The 23,538-nt window shown below is 39.5% G+C and overlaps 1 protein-coding gene across 1 annotated transcript in view; it reads left to right on the forward strand.

Annotated features, from left to right (window-relative positions):
- LOC124169576 (homeobox protein orthopedia-like) overlaps nt 1-23,538 on the forward strand; it is a 161,341-nt gene that overhangs the window by 57,848 nt on the left and 79,955 nt on the right. The gene's annotated exons all lie outside the window — the stretch shown is intronic.

A 23,538-nucleotide genomic window follows, 5' to 3' on the forward strand; every position in this document is an offset into this window, starting at 1 on the left:
CAAACACGCTATATAATTTCGTGATTTGGGCCCTTTGACAACGAGCTGTGAAATTGGATATGATGCGAAAAGCGACGGCGGGAGTGACCGTGTGATTCAGAAAAATGATCACTAGAGCGATTGCTTTTCGCGACGGGAAAAGTGATCTCGATAGTGATCACTTTCGCGACGAAAAAAATGATCGTGTGATTCAGGCTTAAGTTTCAATTGTCATCCCTGATTCTATAAGGCGTTCGCGAGGGCTATATACACCGCGACAATGAAGAGTATGCGTTGAAGTGGATTACGGCCATAAATTAGAGGAAAACCACAACCGTAATGACCATTGTTCCTCATGTATAGGCTTAAAAACCTGCCTCACCACGAACTGGGGCAGTCGCCAACGAACCGCAAGATGCCGGCAGTATCAGACATCCTCTGCCGACTATCTGACCGCAAGGAAGGATAAAGTGTGAAGCTCGCGGATCTAATCATCCGCTCGCAGCAGACGGCGTTTTCGCACGTGCCATTTGACCTGATATGCCCGCCCGCGAGGATATCTAAATGAAGTTATGCGACAATCGCTTTGACGTGAACAACGCTGAACAACAAAAAACGGATTTCTTCAAATCATTCGTAATGATCGAAAATGTACCAAATCCATTCAACACTAAAACTATGTAAAACTAATATTCCCTTCCCGAATGCAGCCAAATAATCGGGCCTCTTGCAAGCTTGTTAGGTCCCTCAAGAATCGAGCTCCATTTCACCATCATCAAAATCCTTATAAGTCAACAATCCTAAGATTGGATTTATATTATTATATAACATATTATTATATTATTATTATATTTATATATTAGGCAGCTCTCCGTTCCTCTCTCCTATCCACTAGCCTTTTCATAGAAACGTATTTCTTCTGTATTACATCCTTTATAACCTGTCCTATGTAACGCATTCGGGGCCGTCCCTTGCCCTTCTTACCTTCCACCTGTTCTCCTACGATTGTTTTCATTAGGTCATCATGCCTCATAATATAGTCAACTAAGTAGTCCCGTCTTCTGATTACGGTTTTTACGAGAATTCTCTTTTCTCCCACTATTCTTAGCATTACTCCATGACTTACTCGGCCAATCCATTTTATCTTCATCATTCTTCGGTAGCACCACATTTCGAATGTTTCCACTCTTAACTTCTCTGCTGCTATCAACGTCCAAGCCTCGCTTCCATAGAGAAACATACTCCATACATAGCGTCTGATGAATTTTTTCTATAAGTAGCATCCATTTTATCTTCATTAGAAGGTTGTTTTCTGTTGCCACTTTAATTTTGCATTTTAATCTGTTCTTGAAAATATCCTTAGCGCGTCGATGCGCGATTGGAGAGGAGTGCGATTCGCATGCTTACAATTTGTATTCGTATGTTTTGCGGTAAAGTGTTTTCAAATGATGCAAGGATTTTTTTTACCACAGTGTATTGTAAAAGCACAGCATTGAAAATTTATGGATTTGACGGATTAAATTATCGTGAATATGAAACCTGTAACAAGTAACAGTAACAATCAGTAATTACAGTAACTTTCAAAATCCGCTATGGTCAGAAAAAAACTCGCACAATCCAGGTTTCAATACTGGACCATCGTCATCAGGTGATATATTTCAAATTACAATCTGATGCAAGGATTTTTTTTACCACAGTGTATTGTAAAAGTTACTGTTATAATATATGGAACTCCACAAAGTGAATACCATTACCATTTCATTCGAACATAGATATCGGTTAACAACACTCATCATGTCATATATTCCCGTGAAAATCGGATCGTTTTCCCCGTCAGCGCCACGAGTGGCGACAATAGGGTAGTTTCCTTCATCAAAGAAAACGAAAGGCATTGATTGCGATTCGTTACCCACCACTAGTGTATTCATAATATACAAATTATTTCGTTTTAGAAATACCGGTTTAGACGAATGGATATGGTCCATTTTTATCCTTATTTGAAAAGGGCCAGATTTGCGCCCATGCGATGCCAATCCACGTGACGTCACAGGGACCTAGTTTCTACACGAGAAGATAGGAGTTATACATCTTCTGAGGTTATCATTGCATGCATGAGGCGCAGAGCTCAGGGAAACATGTCTTAATAATCACTTATTAAAACTGGCTAAGGTCGGAAAGTTTTCTTCATTTGATAAGGTATTAACTATCCTTATTTAAGCCAACCACTACCAGCCAGCAGGGTACTCAGCTACCCGCTAGCAGCCTGCGTCGTATCAGCGCTAAGCCTCGCCTCAAGGTCACCTCACAGGGCGGCAGCGGGAACCAGAAATACGTCACACGGAGAGATTTCCCGGCATTCATACTTGCGCGTCGCGTCGCGTTTTCGCGCGCTTGAAATTTGTCACTTTTCATTTAATCGCGAAAAATAGATATCGTCATTTAAAAATCTAAAAGCGTGAAATACGTACTCCAGGAGTAATAATCTTTCGATTTAGGGATTAAAAAAATAATAGGAAACCACCCTATTGTAACCCCATTTATAAGCGCAGCGGGTTGCAACACATACGAAGGTCAACTTGAGAATCCTTTCCTGTAATATTTGTGAATAGCAACATCCGTGCACACGAGAAAAGAGGAGGTGAGGATAATGGGGAAGAGGCAGCTGAAGGAGGAAAAGATCAGCGGGGCCTGATTGAGCGTCGTGGGCCGAGGGAATAGCCTCGCCTCACGCTTCTCACAACCGCAGAGAAGCGTCGGAGGCTAATTGGAAAGGGAAACATTGGCCGAGACGCGAACGGCGGAGACATGGGAAGGAATGCGGTGGACGCAGCGTGTGCATGGGAAAAGGGAGAAGGCTCTACGGTAAGGACGGCTCTATGGCCACAGACAGAACGACTCCAAAGAGCAACTCGGAGAGGCAGACAAATTCATCTACATCTACACACTACCCCGCAAGCCGCCTAAAAGGCGTGCGGCAGGGAGTGTTAGAACACCAGCTATTTGCACATAAAAGAAATGCTCTAACGAAATTGCGACTTGCATTAATTAAAGTCCTTTATGGTTCGGGGGAAAAAGGAACACGCATATCTATCCGTCAACCGAGTTAGTTTTTCCATGCAGTGGCTTGGTAACTTGTAATACGAACTTAGAATATGCTGCTAGCGTATGGAACCCTTACGAATTAGGACTAATAGCTGAAATAAATCGAGTACAGCACAGGGTGGCCAGATTTGTGATGTGTTGTTACGACAAAAAGTGCAGCGTTTCCAGTATGTTACACGAGTTAGGATGGGAATTTTTACAGGAGCGTAGATCGAAGTATAGACTTAACTTACTTAAGAAATTCGAAGAAGATATTTTCTCAGGCGACGTGAATCACATCCTTCGTTCACCATCGTACTTTAGTAGATGTGATCATGGGAATAAAATAAAATAAATAGACTGCAAAACAGAGATTAAAAATGTCATTCTTCCCTCGTACTATTAAGGATAGCAACGTTGTCTCAGTTGATAGGATTAATGACGTCGCTCGCTAGGATAATTCATTGCATGTTTTTTTCATAGTTCTAACCTTGCATGTATTTGCTGTAGGAATTACTAACCATTAGCAATTTTTTTTATGAATAAGCATGTATATTTTTCTAGTGTGCGTAATATTTCTTTGACTGTGTGGTGTGCATGTGGCGGTCCTCTTGCATGCTGCATGTTGGTGATTGGTCACCCCCTGCCAAACCCCATAGAGGTGGCTCGCAGGGTATTAAGTAGATTTAGATGAATATTTAGATACAAGAAAATGATGATACTTTTCCTTTTTATGCACCCTAGAAATTTCAATGATATACCATACGTATTTTGCGTGTAATCCGTCACCAAAAAATACCGGTCGATAGAGAAATAAGCGTCCTATTAGTTTCAAGCATGAAAAGACTTAAGTCTAGGGTTTGAGTCCCGTCTGGGTATGTTACCTCTATCTAGGGCATGGGAGTATTGGTCGTACATTGTTAATTGCTGGAATCGCAGACGCAAATCAATTTCCTCTATGATAAAGTACTATAAATTCAATTAATAAGGGAGATGATTTTCCAGGATTTGACACAGCAAGTTCCATCACATCTAAGGTATCACTTCATCACATCACGTCGACAAGTTTTGATGAAGCAAAAATGTGGTATAGGTCAATGATTTCTTTTTTCAAAATACGCTCTTGGTGATCGGTCACTTCCTTGGGAGACTGTAATTTTTTATGCAGGGGCATTAGAATTGATGCGACGAGACACATGAAATAGGTAAACCTACTGCGGGCGGATAAGAGAATCAAATCCTTAAGATAGATATAGTTTTAACACAATGCGTTAATAGAACCTCTGCCTAGTTAAATCCAGCAATCAAATCTGGCCAGAGACAGTACTACTCCAAATATTAACTCGCAGATAGACATTGAGCATGAAAACGATAATCTCAAACAACATGACGCGTTAACGACGGAATTTCATATTAATTGCCACTGGAAATAATCACACAGGTCCTGGGATCGAAACAAGGACCGACAAGTGCAGCTAACGCTGGCGTATGATTTCAGAGATAACTTAAGTTTAAAAAAGCCGCGTCCTTTTAGCCCAGGAATTAAATCAGCTACCCACATCAACTATGCGTAAAATAATATTTTTTTACCAATACTCCATCAAATCTGTGGTCATTTTCATATCGCAAGTTAATGAAAAATTTCCAATGAAGATAGATGCATTGCACCGTGAGAGGCGAAAGAAAAAAAATGCCTTTATTAACCCACATTGTCACACATTCAATTCCATTCGGAAACACATTAAGGTAATACAAATGCACTAGGTACTCACTCAAATACGGAGATGGTGAAAATTACTTCCTCCATATGGCCGCAAACCATTTCTTCTTTACATCGTCTTCCTTTGGGATAAAAAACGAAGATAATTTCGGCCTGGAATGGTTGTTAAAAGGATAACCTATCACGTCTATCCAACTCCTAATGGCACCTTAATCCCCCCGTCAACTCAGAAACGAATATTTTCTATTTCACAGCAAAGTTTAGCAAAAGCGAACACGTTGATTATTCACTTTATCCAAATTTTTTTACTTGCTCCTAGGACACTAAGCACACGACATGCACCTCAATACTGCCACAGAGAAACTGAAGGCTGTATGTTACTACGGTTTGACGTGTCTGATTAATAAGATGTCACGCAGATATAGCGATCTTTCTTACAGGCTTTCTTAGAGAGACGTGGCCTGAGGCAGATAGTTCTAGAGGCAAATGCCTACGGGAGCACTCAATCACCTCAACGAACACCTGTCGAGTTACTGGAAAGGAGAAATTTCAAAAACGATAACGCCGAGTCAAACAACACCATTATGATGCGTATAGTCCGCAGATAAAATAACGTGGTTAAGTAGGCACTGAGGGACTTGGAGTATTCGTTCTCAATTTGGAGTTCTCCAGTCAAAAATCAAGCGCGCGTTCCTGCGTCCGTATTCCAATGAGAGCTACGGTATCCTCGCAGACGCTATTTTGCTGAATTCGTTGAAGTACCTGATGGGGAGCTCATGGAGGCATTCGATACGAAACTATCCGCCCCAGGGATGTTATTCTGCATTTCCAAATTTGGGCCAAAATTAGTGTCCCAGTTCATATGGCCGCCAAGAGTCGCCTTTCACAGAGGAAAATAATTGCCCGCATGAGAGTGATCAGTGAACCACGCGAGACCAAGGCTCACAATGAGTTCCACGCGTCATCAACTTACTGCTAAAGGGTTTAGGCCATCAATTTTTCATAACGGTTGGTTTGATAAATAGGCGGGGGATCGAAAAACTGGAAATTATAGGTTTCGTTTCTTTTCAAACTCGATTATAATGGACTCTTGTTTTTAATTGTTGACGAGCGCATTTTTGCATTCATTTTTCAGAAAAAGTATTTCATTTGATACGTTCTGCAAATACATTTATACGATTTAATAAAAATTGATGGCCTTAACCTTTTCGTTGTAAGTTCATGACGCCACGAAATTATTCTGAGCGTATGGCTCGCGTGCTTTACTGCCTTTTACAGTCTTGTGAGCGATTATTTTCTTCAGTAAAAGGCTCTCCTTGAGAAATTGGGGACGGATTGAGAAACTAAAAAAAAATTGCTATCATTCTTTTCCAAACTCAATAGGGTAGTTTACTTCATCAAAGAAAACGAAAGGCACTGATTGCGATTCGTTACCCACCATTAGTGTATTCATATTATACAAATTATTTGGTTTTAAAAATCCCACTTAAACGAATGGCAATATTCAATTTTAACCGCATTTGAAAAAGGCCAGATTGGCGCCCATGCGATGCCACTCCACGCAATGGTGCCTATGGTCAGAAAGTTTCCTTCGCTTGATAGGGTATTAATAATCCTTATTTAAGCCAAGCGCTATCTGCTCGCAGCCTACATCGCTGCGGCGCACATATCCTCGCCCCAAGGTCACCTCACGCGGCGTCAGCGGGAACCAGAATGACGTCACACGGGGTTTTCCCAGCATTCATACTTAGCCGTCGCGTTTTCGCGCGCTTGAAATTTTTCACTTTTCATTTAATCGCGACAAATAGATATCGTCATTGAAAAATCTAAAAGCGTGAAATGCGTACTCCAGGAGTAATAATCTTGCGATTTAGGCAATAAAAAAATAATAGGAAACCACCTTATTATAATAGGCTATATAAAATTAGGTAACGAGCGCATTATTGCATTCATTTTTCAGGAGACGTTTCCATTCGATGCGCTCTGCATCAGCGTTGATTCACAGACTGCGATTGCGCCCTAAAGTAAGGGCTTAAATTCGGCGTGGGCCACGTGGCACATTGAAGAATTTCTCACAATTTTTTTACGACTCGTGTCCGCCAGCTACAATCCTCGGCAGGATGGTGAAGGAGCTCAAACTTGCAAGGTAGCACGGTACGATTCAAGACCGTGGGTGGTCCTACTGCCGAAGATATCGGTATCCTTTACAGCCCCTCAACCCTTCCCTTAGAAAAAGAAACCCCTGCCGTCATTACAAGGTGAAAAGAGTCACTTTGGGGGTTACGAAGTCGGGAAAGTACGCTTTACTCTGCTGCGTTACATAAAATATTTGAGTCACAACTTTCGGGCGTTCTTCCGTGTTGTGTTTTCCATATATGACGACAGTTTCTGCGGCCATTCTGCAAGCGTCTTGAGGTCAGAAGTAGCGATGCATAAATTTGGCCGTCTATATAGGCACTCGGGGGATCGGACGTCGGTTCTGATTGGTCGGTTCTCAGGTGGGATCTAATTGGTCATTGATTTTGAAGACCCTTTTCCATGTATTGGCTGACGTGTAGCCGTCTTCTCTGTTGAAATTCTCAGGATGCTTAGTTATCTCTATAGCCTCTCGCATTGTGATTCGGAACTCGGATTCTCTCAAGTGATTATATAAGACGGCCAAATTTATGAATCGCTACTTCTGCCATGAAAACGCCAGTGGAAACGAGACTCCAGGGCGGGTTCGCAAGGTTACACTCCTTGGGCAGGGACTGTAAGCGCGAGCTTTTCGCCTCTGCACCCAGAAGGGGAAGGACGGGAAGGAGAAAGGAAGGAGGCGCCGCCGCGATAGGTGCCCGACGACGCCTCCTGGCAGTGGATAGCGAAGGAAGGGAAGAGGAGCCCCGCACCGTCACAAAGGCGGGCGGGTCCTACCATCCTAGCGATACCAGGCAAAGCCAATAATGTTCTTACGATCTTGGAGGACCATTCTATGAGGAAGAAGGATCCAACGATCAAATCGTTAGATACCTGAAGACGCCAGCAGGATGGCTGGAGAAACTGTCGTCACCTATGGACGACACAACGCGGAGGAACACCCGAAAGCCGTGACTCATAGGGAGAAACGCCGCGAAAACCTTAGATCCACATAAAATATTTGTTTCGAAGTTGATGAAGTAATACGTAGCAAAATAGGTACTTAGCATTAGGAGTTGGATAGGCGTGATAGATTATCCTTTTAACCACCATTCCATGCCGAAGGAATCATCCCAAAGGATGACTAAGTACCTATGTAGCGAAATGGTTTGCGGATATAAAGAGGAAGGAATTTGCATCTTCTCCACACATTTCATTCTGCGGGTTAGGTTGATCGCATGATATGACAGTCTTACCAAATAGTGCATTACTGCGTCTGCATTTTATTTCATGGGCTTTTTCACCAATTTTATTTCACTGTCAACAGTCGTAGAGTTTATGAAATTTATAAATATCTATTACTCCGTTTTGCCATTAAATATCTTCCCTTTCCACCCACCGAAGTCCTTTGATGAATCGAACCTACCGAATTAAGTAAGGCCTAAATAATTAACAATACCTTATAAAAAAGATCCCCTTTTGCGATTAAATCGGACAGAGAAGAAATTCCCTTTCAATAGAATCCACAAAGAAATTAATTTTCAGTTACTAAGCACATTTTAGTGCTTAGATTTATGACTACTTTCGACCTACGCGTAAATTTCCGACCTTTCCAAAGTTAAACTGCTAGCTTTACCTCTAACAAAACGAAATTATACCAAAGCCGTCTCCCGAATACATACAATAACGGTCGTATTCGACATTCCTCTCTAAATCCAAGACCATAAATTAGTTTCCTTTCACTCCGTGGGAATCGGCGGCGCTTTCAAATAATACGATCCAAAAATGCGAGAATGACAAATTTTCCAAAAATTCATCGTCGATAATTTATCATCGAAAAATATAAAAAGAAAATGTATAAACATTCCACTCGGAGAGTTATCACGTGCAAAATAAAGACAAATGCAAATTAATGATCGAGTAATGGTGACTCGTCCGGTGGTGATATTGGCTTCAAAAGCCTCCATCGTATTGCCGTTTTATTTACGGCCCGGTGAAAAATAATAAAGAGAAATTCCCACTTTAATTCATTTTCACGTCGAAATTCCCCAAAAGAGATCAATTTGAACCCACCAGTGAACCCTTTAGTGAAACGAACTTCAATCCTTTATGGAAATGAACAAAGGACCTTGCGGTGTCCCGTTTCATAATTTCAATTTCATTCTTCCTAGAAATATAGGAATATGTCATTTACTAGAATGACTTTGATCATTTCCACGACAATTATAACGAAAAATAATTCTCCCCGCAATTGCAAGAGTTGTTGCAGGGCGTACGATATTAATTCAGCACTCATTCAATTTGATTAAGCATTTTTTTATAAATTCATATCACTCAAATTTCTTCAAATAAAATTACAAATCGTACTAAAAAATGAATGGCGGGAAAAATACAGCTTATGCTAATGAAAAAATATGTTCATCTTCTCTCGCATAACAGCTCCAGCATGAAACTGTATGCCACACCGCGCACCAAAATAAAAAATTAGAAATTTTAATAAAGCTACTTTCAATACATGTATGAGAGACTGCCACTTAAACCGTTCTCATTCACTGCCACGGACGCTGGTAATTTATATGAAGACATTTCTGAGAACTGGTGAAATCTTCTCGAGTTTTCAACCGGGAGAGGTTGCTTGTAAGCCGACGTTCCGATAGCTGCCTTTGCATTCGAGGCCTCCACTGCAAAAACGGTCAACAATCGCCTACTGAATCCAATCCGCTCATCTAGTATCCCAACAATACGAATCCGCTAAGCTGGCAGTGTACGGAGCATAAACGCTCTCGGAGCATAAATCTCCTATTCTCCAAGCTTGGAGGTGAGTGTTTATGCTCCGGACACTGGCAGCTGAACGGATTCGTATTGTTGGGCTACTATATGAGCTGATTTGATTCGGTGGGCGATTGTTGAGAGTTTTAGCAGTGGACGTCTCGCATTGTCTTCAGGGTAATTTCCGGATTTTCATACCCTGAAGACGACGAGAAACGAGGATGGGGTCGGTGTGGTGGCTAGAGTGTTGGCTTCCCACCCGGCGGGCTCGGGTTCAAATCTCGGCAGTGGAAGAGAATTTTCAGAGACTGCCCCATCCCTGCTTGAATGTTGTGTGGAGGACATTTCAAGCGCAACACTCCGTCCGTCGGATGGGACGTTAAGCCGTGGTCCCCTTGGCGCCTTTCGTTAAGAGTCAACGTTTCAAGCTCCGACTATGGTCTAATCCTCAGGGCTAAATGTTAATTTATTTGTAAAAACAAATAAAAAACATTTAGCCTTGAGGATGAGCCCCGAGTCGGAGCTGGAAACGTTGGTCATTATGGAAAAAATTAACTCGGTGGGAATCCCGAGAAGAGTTTACCCACATCATTCGCCGGGAAAGCATCAAATCATATTTCACTGCATAGGTGTGTTACTAAATTAAAGATTTCTTTAAATTCATCTACATCTACATAATACCCCGCAAGCCGCCTAAAAGGGATGTTACGACACCAGCCGCTCTTACATAAAAAGGAAGTGCTCTAACGAAGTTAGGACTAGCATTTATTAAAGTCCTTTATGCTTCGGGGGAAAAACGAATTCCCACATCTATCCGTTCGGCAAAACATCTCTCTTAATTTATCGCTTCTATCGGATCTGGAAATATAGCGCGGCTCTAATATTATGTTCTCCGTGTCGCTCTTAAAGATATCCATTCTCAGTTGTTCAAGCAATCTAAGCCTAGCGCGCAGCCTCCGTGTCTCCAGCGGCTCCCAGCCCAATTCGCTTAACATCTGGATAACACTTTGTGTACGCCCGTAGCAGTTTTTGGCGAAACACGCAACGCGCAGTCTTCTTTTGTATTTTATTCAGATCGCGGATGAAGTCTTTCTGCACCGGATCCCATGCGATCGCTGCATATTCAAGGTGCGGTCGGACGAGTGTGGTTGCACCTTTCTTTTACTTTCCCATCCGAAAATCTTCCCACAATACGCTTGACGTAAATTGAGTCACGAGCCTGTTAATCTTAAAACGCATTTGGCTGAAGTAAATACTAAAAGCCCCTTGATGAGTAATAATTGAGCATCATCACGTCGATACCCCAGCTGCAGAGGAACTAAGGGTTGAAAGCCAACCAACCTAAACTTAGGCCTTGTCTCCCCACGACCGGGGTTGTTTGAGCCTGCCCACCCATACCGCCTGAGGAGGGTCATTAAAGTGGCGAAGGGGTAAAAGCGGCAAGAGCTGTGAAAAATCTCAGTGGTGTCAGGGCGCATAAATGGCGATCAGCGGCAGTGAAATGGTTTTAAGACAGAGAATCAGGGCAAGGGCGTACCCAAGATCAAAACTATATGAGGCCAAGCCGCGGTCGTTCAAGTTGTAATACAGAAAAGGTTATGGAACCAAAACAGCGATTTATTATTATTATTTAAATGATTTGCTCGGAAAAAAATATTTTTATTTTGATCATTTTTAAACGTTTTACACGCTGAATGCGGCATTTATCCAAACTTTTCATTGCCATCTGTATATCTCGCACATGGGCACTTTCCCTCACCATAACTATCGCTACGGAGCTTAACTCTACCAGATTAGCCCTCGTGGAAGGGGTTTTTTTCTTGGGCTCGGTGTCTCTCCTGCACTGTCTAGCAGCTAAAATCGTGAACTCCCGTAGCCCAAGGGTTAATTACATGTTTTATACTAATATCGCTTTCTTTGACTCAAAGAAAATTTGTTCAAAAATTTCGTTTTGAACTAAATTTACTTTTGCTTCTAGGGGGGTCAGCTGCCCCCTCCTGCCCTCCGCTGGATACGCCAATGAATCAGGGATGGCAATAGAAACTAAAAGAATGTAAAACCCAGTAAAATTTCAATAGTGTCGTTCCCAGGAGCGGAATGTATAAACGAAAATTAATTTAAGCCGGGGAGCTAAACTCAGGGTTGAAATTAAATTGGAGTCAAACTCCTTCGGATCGAAACTTAACTAAAACTCTGGGACAAAAGAAGCGCAGATAATGTTTCGCACCGGAGGGACCACGTGCTTCACCTTCGAGCAGTTTAGTTTCGACCCACACACCAAATACGAAGTATTGCTGAATGAAGTAGAGGTTCGGCCTAATTCACTTCAATGCATTTACTTTTCATTGTCGCGGTGTAAATAGCCCTCGCGAACGCTTGTTTTCTAGAATCAAGGATGATAATCAAAACTAAACTAAAGTGAAAAACAAGTAAAATTTCAATAGTTTCGTTCGCGGGAGGGAAATGTAGAAACGAAACGAAAATGAATAAAACCCGTGGAGCTAAACTCAGGATGGAAACTAAATCGGAGTTTAACTCCTCCGGTTCAACACTAAACTAAAACTCTGGGACGAAACGAAACACAGATTAGGTTTCGTACCGGAGGGACCACGTTCTTCACCTTCGAACAGTTTAGTTTCGCTTACGAAGTATAGTTGATTGAGGTAGAGATTCGGCCTACCGCCATTAGCTGCATGGGGCACTCATATTTTTACCACTGACAGGGGAATGGTGAACGCTAACTGGCCATTCCATTTTTAATCTCGACGTTTTAACCTCTCTACACGTATGTCAAACTTAATGGGTCGAAACTTTTCCCTCTAATCCCCTGAACTTCAAGAATCGAAACATAACTATGAGCAGCGGAGTTTCGATTAAACTAGTTTCGTTCCTGGAAGTAAAGTTTCGTCCCGGGGAAAAACTGAACTCCTTGATGATTTTAATATCGTGTGGGAAGTAAATTAAATCTACTTAGGCCTTGTATTTTCGTTTCCCTCCTGGTCGAAGCGAAACATTTTCGTTTTGTTTCACTTGCTATCTCTGCAGAGAATAGAAGCGAAGCAAGCCTACGCGATGCACCAGGCCCAGTTTTTGAATGAAGACAGCAGCGCTATTCTTGTACGGGAATGAAGTGTTTAAAGGATTCCATTTCCTCCCAATCATTTTTAAGAGAATAAATTTCTTTACCTCCAGCTTTTCCGCCAAGTTTTTGCCAGGAAATGAACCCGGAACCCCTTCATCAGCATCTTAGCGCACTACCCTCTAGGCTACAATGTTTTCCTTAATATACCTAAGGTTTTTTAAATTTGTAAGATAAGAAAAATGTACAGTAAGAATGAAATTTTGATATCTATTTATATAAATTTGGTCAAAAGGAGACACCTAAAATCATCAACAATATGGTGGTCAGGGTAATTTTTAAAGTACTTAATATTCATCACTATACGAATAGCATTATAAACTTAACATACTTAATAGTAACTAATAGATGGAAACTGGCATAACTCTCAACGGCTAGTGGATGGAAACTGACAATTATTAGACTTTACGAAACCTCAATATATTGGAAATAAAGATTATTTCCAATAAAAAATATTATTTTCAATATATATTATATTATTATAATTAACTTTAGATTAAAATCTGTTTCATATACCTTAATCCTTTACACATTGCGCCTCTTTTATCATTGCTCGAAGAAAATATTTCCCTTGAGGAACCCTAAGTTTACACAAAAATATAAACACATGTAAACATAGGAAGTGATATTTTCAACATATGTTCATTCGTAACTGAGAAGTTCCAATTTTAAATTACTAAGTGCGATTATTCTTTGAATGAGAATGTCAAAGGCAAAAAGTCGTAGCTAATACCTAGCTTATAAGTCGATGTTTACTAAAGACTCCTCCTTTGCCATGAGGTTTTTTTCATGGTGAAAGTCACAACACCCATTATTCCGTTCAGAAAAACTTCTCCCCTTTATAACCATGCATTCTAAACGTAACTTCCCTCGCAAAACGGCCATCAGTTTCCCCTCATGCCTAATAACCTACTGTATAGCGTTATTTTAGTCTTCTTGAATACTAAAAATACTTTCCCTCATCACGCGATAACTCATCCGTTGTTTTACGTGAGTAGTTCAATAAGTTTTTGAAAAAGGTTGGAATTCAAATTATAATGGAGCATTTTTTTTATTTTTTCAACAATGCCTACTTTCAGCTCTATAAAATTGAATTAGCTTTTTTTCTAAGAATTTTAAGCCGTCCAGAAAGCAGAACCCCAGGATAGATTCAGAATCTCGTTTTTGCCACGATCAATAAAAGACTATAACGGCAGCGTTAGAACTCACAAATAGATAAGATGACTTGTACTGCAGCTTACTAACTTATGTATTCCTTAATGCATTTCCTGAGTGCTCTTATTATTTCTAACAGCATAATTTGTGTGTTCTAGCTTCATTGGCAGATCACCTTAATTAGTAGTTGGCAAGTTTTGCCTTTTCATGAATGTGGTATGCGCATGTTAGTATGCGTACCTTTTTTTGGACCGGGCGGTGTGCATATGGGAATCCTATTGCATGCTGCAATTGCTACATGCTGATGATTGAACAACCCCTGCAAAACACCCTAAAGCTGGCTCGTAGGGTATAATGTAGATGTAGATCTGTTTGTGCAATAAGTCTTCAAAAATAGGTTGAAAAACAAATTATATCGACGAATTCAATATCAAATTATATGGCACAAACCTTGAAATATGTCTCCATTCAGCTCTATAAATTTTAATTAGCATTTTCCTAAGCATTTTTAGCCCTCCAAAGAGCAGAACTTAAGGATCTCCAAAAAATAGGCATCAGTTTGGGCGATAACTAAGGCTTGAGAGGGTGAGAAGCCAAGGGGTATGAGTGATAATTTTCTCAACATAGGTAAAGTTAATTGTTAGACGAAATACACAAAAACTTTGTTGCCAAGTGATACGAGTGAGTTTCTGTTCTGTGCTGACATTGAGTGAAAACTCAAATGCACTATTGAATATCTAATTGATCTGGTTTTCTATACCTTATTTCTGTACCTAGCACTGCATAGAGAAAAGAAATCACTTGCACCCAATGGCTTCTCGCCCATTCAATTGTGTTTTTATATTTCGGTGAAGTCCGGACACCCCGACCTCCCCACTGGCTACGCAACAGAACACAGTCATAGGTATTGCTCACACTTGGAGATACGGGTGCCTCAATGAATAATATGTGGAGATCGGGAGACCGACACAAGGCTGGTATTTTTTCTTCGAGCGGGGACGCGGGAGGGCTTATGAAAGGTGTACGAGGTGGTCGCCCCCGATGCCCACCTATAAACCCCTTCACTTCCTTCCCCCTCCCACTTCTCGCACTTAAGTGTCGACTACTGCCCCGTCACTTGGGTGGCCTCTGCTGCCTCAACTCATGAAGGAAGACGGGCAGGAAAGTGTGGGTATACGTCCGAACGGAGGTCGTCAGCGAGTTGGTGACGGGTTGTATGTGAGGTAGATGGATGAGGACGCATCATCCTTGGCCTTCCTTCGTCAAGTATTAAGCCTGCTGTACACGTCGAAGTGAAGTACCATAACAGTGGCTCAAAAAATGTCGGGTCGTCCACTCAGACCAGAAATAGGAATTCATTCAAATAATTCTGTATGTGGATTAATTATTTTAAAAATGTCGGCCAAAATCGATTATTCAAGCATTTCATTCTTTATCGAAATGAAAGGCTCGACTTATCAACAAAAATCGAAATTTGTACCAAAAGATCGATTTATCGACACAATTGACTGTTCTTTTTTTAATATAATATAGTTCTTACGAAAATATGTTTACTGTTCATTCGAAAAATAGTCAAAATACACATTAGAGTAGCAGATAATAATCAAAAAAATCTAATCGGAATATCTGATTCAGTCATTAGTAATTAAAATTGATAATTATTAGTTTAAATTTTCAAGTACACGTACATTAAAGTTTAATGATCACCGTTTATAACCGTTCCGCTCCACCAAAATTTACTACAGGCAGGAGTAAGCAGTTACAATTTCACGCAAACACACACTAACAAGCGATCATCTAAGAGTGCTAATATTTCCTAACAAAGTAGTTCCACCTTTTCTTACAATGCACACATTCTCAGATAGTCATCCCTAAGGTTGATTTGAATGGGTGAGGATAGAATTCACTCCATATCAAGGGTTATTCCCTTTGCCTGGGTCACCTGGGACACATCAAGCATTTTTTCGGCTTGTCCTTAGGAATAACACCAGATTTGAACCCAGGACCCTTCGAATAGAGGTCCAGCGCTCTGCCCACTGGGTAACAAAGCTCCCACCATTTCTTTGTATTTTACGATAGTCTTCTCTTTTATATTCTTGATCACTCGCCCTACATAACTCGTTCTTGCCCTACCATAGCAGTTGCAGAATATGTGTGATTGCTAAACGAAGTAATACGGTTACGATCCCAAATTATTACGATAGAAGCTGCTAAAAAGAGTTCCGATTAATCAATCCTTCGTTATCCATATTAACGCAAACATATATTGCGTACAAAAATTCAAATTAAATTCAATTGCGGTGGCTAAAACATGAATAGCCCATAGTGCATATCTCAGAAAATCAACTATACCTCCTTTAACCTTCTCTAACTCAGAGCTGCTTCTGGGAAAAATCAAATTTCAAGATTTGTCATTTTGAACATTGAAAATTTTCCCCTCAATCAAAAATTATCGTGGAAGCTAAATATTACGTCAGTAAAAGTAACACAACAAAATAATGCGTAATTTAGATATTTCCTAAATTGAGCAGAAAAGCTATACATTTTTTATGCTGCTTAGGAAGAACATCGGGTTATAATGGGTTAAATGAGGGAAAAATAAGTAGCAATTCATCAATAATTTCTCCTTTTATGTTCAAAATATTTCTGAATATATTTTTAAAAGTAGGTGAAGCAGGCTACAGATCATTTGTTTTAACTCCAGTATACGTAGATAATAAACAATTTTTCATTGTTCAAAAGCGTTAATTTTTCTTTTTCTTTTTTCAGTGCGCTTTTGAGAAATGGATTTGGAAAGTGTTCCACACGAATTTCATTTAGACGGTGATTAAAAAGTAAAGAAGTAAGAATCAGCCACACAAAATGCGCAGCATATTGGTTCTCGACCATTTTCAATCATCTCGATTAATGAGACGTAATTTAATATTTGAAAACCTCAATTCTGAAATGTGCATCTCACTGATCATTCTCATTGAAAACAAAAATCCGTTGCAAGTAGGCAATAATAAAAATGAAATTAAAATAGCCACCAACGAGCCAGAAAGGCTAAATATATATAAAAGATACATTAAGGCCAGAAAGGGTATATTAAACATATCATGGCAATTAAATAGCTTTCATCTACATCTATGAAGTGTTATATTAACTCTTGTGATGATAAGGGGTCCGATAATTTATTTCACAAAGTGAAGCAAGCTCCATTCATATTCGTCGCATGCAACCAGCGTATGATTTTAATTGCTTTTTAATCATTCAATGAATCATAGCCATCCGCGAGTCTTATATGCATAATGAAAGAGGGTGAGAAATCAGGTTAATTGGGTTGGTAAATTATTTTTTTTGAATTTGTCGTAGATATTGACCATTGCTTGGATTTTAAACAAGTAATTTTCTATAATTGTGAAAGGGGTAAAAAATGGCGTGTATCTGAAAATTTTTAAATTTTATATTCTTTTTAAAAGTATGGAAAAAAGGTATGCAATGTAAAAAGTATGTTAAAAAGTTAGTAAAAAAAAAGTATGCAAAACACCACGAGGAGTTCCCCTTTTAAAATTTGCCTTTACTATCAATGGCATTTTCAGGAACTTCGTTTGGAGGGGTACAAAATCGAGGGGGGGAATAAAAAACAGGGTACCAAGTACAGGGTTTTACACTATTTTTAATACTTTCCATAATCAAAAAACCTTCATTTTTCCAAGAAATCTTTTGTAATTCATGATTTTCAAGTATATTGTTTTCTTTTATGAAGCAAAGTATATACGTTTTTATATTTCGGGGGGGGGCCGGACCCCCTGTGTCCCCCATCGCTACTGGCCTTCTATAAAAGACTTCTATCAAAAATCGGTGAGCGATCGCATTGCATTCTTCCACGTCCTTCCCTGGTTCCTCTTCGCGACTACCGTCAACCCTTACGTATCCTTTCACGGGCAAATCCCTTACCGCCATCGGAGGCGCAATGAAAGGGGTTTTCAGGTGGTCTTCACCGCGGAATGTCATCCATCGGTGTGGAATTCCTCGATTCAGGACTTTGCCATCTCCCAACACTTTTTTTCCTTCGCCTCCCTTCGCTCGACCGCTCGTGAAAAGATTCTTTTTTCCCCGTCTTCCCTCGCCTTCCCACGAGTGTACGATTTTTTATACTCTTTTTGAAACCACTTCCACCGTCGTTTCTTCTCTTACTGGGATCTTCGGTATATTTTTGTGAGGATAAAAGAAGCTACACAGTCACTTCTGAGAGTCAACGAATGGTAAAAGACGTATTAAAAAAAGTGTGCTGGGGTTGGCGAGGGAAGAAATGGTTGAAAATGTTGTTGCTGGGTGGAGGCAGCGTGAGAAAATATAAAGGGTTGAAAGGGGTTGTCGTTTTTTTGTCAAATATCAGTTTGCTTGGGGTATTGGGGGTTCGGTATACAATAACTCCTCTACTTACGAACATTCGAGTTAAGAACATTTGACTAACGAACTTTCAGTGACACTTTCAATGTATTAATTAATGGGACTGCAGATTTTCCACTAAAATAATTTACGTTATGACCTACTCTGCTGCTGTCATTGTCCATGCCTCATTCCCGTTCAGAATCACACCCTAAATGTAACTTATGATAAGTTGTTGCCTTATTTCTATGCTTAAATTTCCCACTGAAAATAGATCAGACTTTTTGTGATTTTCTCTCTTTACCTGGGCTCTTCTGTTGTTAATTTCTTTCTTGCCTCTCCCATCGCTAACAAACCTTCGTCACAAAAGGATTTGGGGAAGGTACTAGTAAATATAAGTAATAAGAGATAATTGGTAGATATGAACTGAAAATAAGTGTCAAGAAAACTTAGATATTAGTACGCAGTTGAAGAAGGCGAGACTAACATAAAAATAGGGAAACAAAAACTGGATGAAGTGGATGAATTTTTTTATTTGGGAATCAGGTTAACGGGGACGAAGGTTTTGGTAAATATGAGTAGGATAATGGGTACGCCTAATCATTTAAACATTTATACAAGTTTTAACGAAATTTATTGCGTGATGCCGAAACAGTTCTCCAGCAAACTGTTACTGCATTACCTTATGATGATGAGAATGTTATCGAAACCAGTCTGAAATTAAATTCTTTATTATAAAATAATAGAAAAAAAGCAACCTTAAGCGTGATGCTAATTCCATCACTAAGGACATCGATATATTCCGGCTTTAGAGAGACCAGCTTAAGTTGCATCTGAACTACGTATATTGCATAATATTTTAAGGCAAGCTATTTATTTCACCCCACATACAAAATATATTAAATACGAAGATTGGTTTTATTGATATTGTTTTCAGATTCTAGAGTGTAATTTATTTATTTTTAATATGTTGAATGCAGTTGTAATTATTCTCTTCATTAATCTCTTTGAGATCACTTTTCTTTGTAAGTTGTATGATATTTCTGTGAAATTACTTTCAAGTTTTTTTTCTTATATTTCTCATATTAAATATATTTGTAACATTTGAAATAGGTTATTAATACCCGTCAATAAATATTTTTTTATTATTATTTACAAATTGCCAGCCTCTGTCTCACTTCTTAAAACGAAAATCGAATTTGGAACCGAAAGATCGATTGATCGAAAGAATCGGAGGTTCTTTAAAAAAAATACAATTGGTACCAAGACATGTTAATACCGCATTCTAAAAACACTCAAAATACACATTTGGAAACGATACGCGATTGAAAATTGTCGTGCAAAATCGATTTTTTAACTAATCGAAAAGCTCGACTTTTTTACGAAAATCGCAATTGGAACCGAAAGACCGATTAATCGAAAGAATCGGCGGTTATTTAAAAAATACAGTTTGTTCCAAAACATGAACTATTTCCCTATGCAAACGTCATTTTTTCGTTTGTCTGTCGCGAGCTTCACCTCAAGTCAGTGCTGCCAACCTCATGCGTTCTCATCCGAACTTCCCTCACCTCTTCTATCACCTTCATGTCAGTATTACCAACCCCCCCACCCTATGTCCCTCCCCTCATTCCCTCCCACCCCGCTTTCTCACCTCGGCCGAAAGAGCCGCTGCCCGAGTCTCGCGAAGAAACAGGAGTCATGTAGACCACTTAGTAAGAAGGCATTATTTCTCCCGAATCTGCGGTAGCTGATTGAAACCAACTACTTGAATTTGAAGGAAAAAAAGGGAGCTGCGAAAAAGTCTTAAGGTGTGTCGTAAATGTTGGAAATCGTCTGCCGACAATTAATTAGCTTTGATCGGTCACAATTGATTTTTTTCGAGAATGTATTGGGTTAAATGATGGAAAAATCGATTTCGATTAAAATCGACAATCGAGTTTTGACCGTCAAAGAACGTGGAACTCGAGATCATGCCCCGTTTACACAACGATCGTCGGGACGTTGATCCGTACGATCGTAACCTCAAAACGTCGTGTAGACGCGCAGAGTTACCATCGTAGGCCTTAGTACCTAACACTGCCGAACTTACGATGGTTAGCGCTAGTGTGCCAAGAAAAAAAGTTAGGAAATGAAGATCGATGCATATACGATTCTTTCGCGCCGTTGCAATCTTGATACAATAATTAATATTTCATAAATAACTCTAATATATCAGATACATGGCAACGATTGAAGACATTATTGAGCAGGTAATGGAAGGACGTGATGGGAAAGTTGTTTCTGATGTTCTATTTGCCAAATGATATAGGATATTCTGTACTATACCAGTTTTATGCATTTCTTTATTTACAGGTTAACCCATAACCATGTATCCTTACATTATACTTCACAGATGATGGAAAATAACAAACATGCACAAAATGATAACCAATTAAATCATTGTATACAGGATTTCACAATAAAATTCGCCAGAAATAACCATAACATTTAGATGAGGACATGGAGATATCAATACTTGTGCCGAATCAAGCCGATATCTAAGCCTTTTCTAGTTAAATTATAACAGCAATATGTACTGTCTTTAATGCGTGAATATTCTTGAATGTTTTGACATATACTCTCGAAGAATCTAGTTTCTTAAAGACTTCACGGACTGTTATGACTAGTTTTAGTTTTATCTCATCATAGCTGGGAGTTGAAGACATAATTTGCTCTATGGTAATTAAAAACAAGCAGGTGAGGATTTATATAGCTATGACGGGATCCATTAAAAGTTGCTAATAAAGGAGATAGGAACAATCTAAATATTAATTGATAATTTTGTAGAGGAATATGCCTTTGTTGGAGGATCCTTGGTCGTGCAAGAGTTTTCAAATTAACTAGGGAAAGAATATATGAAGTGTTGCAATCAGACAAAGAGATTTATAAATCGTAAATATTTAATTTGAAAAATTTATTTTGGAGACGTTCAATCCGGATTGAGTCGATATTATAATAAAGTGACCAGTTAGCAAAATATTCCAATTTGGAACGTAGCAAGGAGACACATCTACTGTCTTTACTGCATGAATATTGCTAAACTTTGGACAGATTCCCATAAAGAAACCTACATTCTTTAACGTTTTACCGACAGTTCGGTCTAGCTTCAGTTTTAGCACATGAAAACATTAATATTCTTTTGCTTCTAAATTTCCAGGATTTCAATTTTCTCACGCAGTGTCGTCGTCAGTTGTTATCTGACACAATTCCACAACGAGGGCAGCACTGAGTTACGATGGTAACTTTTAGACGTGTAAACGTGCAGTAGTCGCGATCAACGTCGCGATGATCGTGGTGTAAACGGGGTATCAAGCTATGACCTTCGAGTTTCGATCCAAACTCGATTTTTCATAATCGATTTTTCATTATTTCTTTCGATATAAGCAACGCTACCGCCGCGCGCGGAGCACAGGCGAAGACCACGTGAGGGGGGAGTGGCGACTGCTTCCGGTCGAGTCATACCTGGCGTTTAGTGTTTGGAGTTTACATTATAATATTACATCATTATATTATATACATTAAACATATTATATAGTAATGTATAAACCGTTTCACTTATTAAAAACATTATGAAAGCTTTTTTGTAAAATTACTTAATACTAAGCATGCCTTTGTGCTAACTGTATTTTTTCATTAAAGAACCTTCGAATATTTCGACTAATCGATCTTTTGTTTCAAATTTCGATTTTTTTGGTTAAATCGAGATTTTTCGATTGATCGATCTTTTGTTTCAAATATCGATTTCTTTTTGGTTAAATCGAGATTTTCGATTTTCATTCCTTATCATGTATTACTTGGAGAATGGTGTAGAAGGATGCGTGGAAAATTTATTATCTTTTTCTTGACTGGGTTCAATAAAAGTGCAGCTTACCCTAAGATTGGACGATATGAGCTAGAAAAATAGGATGGTCACCCTTTATAACTGTGGTTTCAGTGCATAAATCATGCGCGCTAAGGCCCCTGGAATAAATACCACCTGGAAAAATAACATTTCAGCTGTTCTTTGACCACCCACCGCTGACTGCCTAATTTGACCTCAGTCACGGGAGGATGCCAGGTGTTAGTTGAAATGAATACACAATCACTGTAGGCCGGTGTTATCCTGATCTTGAATCGTACATCTGTCCTGGTAGATTATATGATTCCTCATTTTTACGCTGACGCTGTCTGTGAGTAACTTTCTAAGGGCATCGTGAATGTGTTTAAGATACCCTTCGTAGCCTGTTGTTAGTGAAAGTCTGAATATAAATCAATTCCGAAATGGAAAACTTTGGAAATTCAAGAGCGCGATGTCAAGGAGGGTTGAGATCTTGGCGACTGACAGAAGAGTCCCAGGTTCTAACCCTGGGTGTAGCCTTTGGGGAATCCCAAACAAATTCCTAGGAAGTAAGGGGTGGGCAAGGGAAAGGAACCCCTAACATGGATATACATATTTTCGGACGACTCCAGCTTAGTTTGGGGTGAACTCTGCCCTCACATATCCTGAACAATCTTTGGGTTAAAGCAGTGAATTGATCATTTGAGAGCTTAATAAAAATATGTGCTGAAAGGCCTGCTCAATTACGAGTTTTCTCTACTGCCAAACAATCAGCACAATTAGTAGTTCATGCTGTGTTTCATTTAAGGTCGAATTTGTAAACAAGTGTCATTATATCCGTTTAAGCCGTAGAAAGCATTTGCTTAGCTAAACACTACTTTCCTTAGTGATAAATGCGTTATTATATTAATTCTTTCAAACTCTCTTCATCGAAACTTCTCTAAACATCTCCATCGATCAAAATCCAAACTTATTTAATACGGGATTATCAACCAGTGATTAAAACTCAGTGCTTAAAAAGCCATTGAGCCAAATGATACGAAGAATTCTTACCCCGAAACCTTTTAAACGAAAATTATGGCGAACGAATTTCCGGCTGAAAGGTGCGAAAAATCCCGAAAACGCTCCCTCAAAACACGGTCTCCGTTTCGAAGACATTGCCGGTGACTACAACCCAATTAGCGATGGAAAAATGTGGTTCAAAATCGATTTTTTAACGAATTGAAAAGCTCGAATTTTCAACGAAAATCTAAATTGGTACCGAGAGAACGATTAATCGAAAGAATCGGCGGTTCGTTAAAAAATATAGTTTGTACAAAAATATGCTTATATCGCATTCTAAAAACACAC

The sequence above is a fragment of the Ischnura elegans genome, chromosome 12 (genome assembly GCF_921293095.1).
Source record: "Ischnura elegans chromosome 12, ioIscEleg1.1, whole genome shotgun sequence".
NCBI lineage: Eukaryota > Metazoa > Arthropoda > Insecta > Odonata > Coenagrionidae > Ischnura > Ischnura elegans.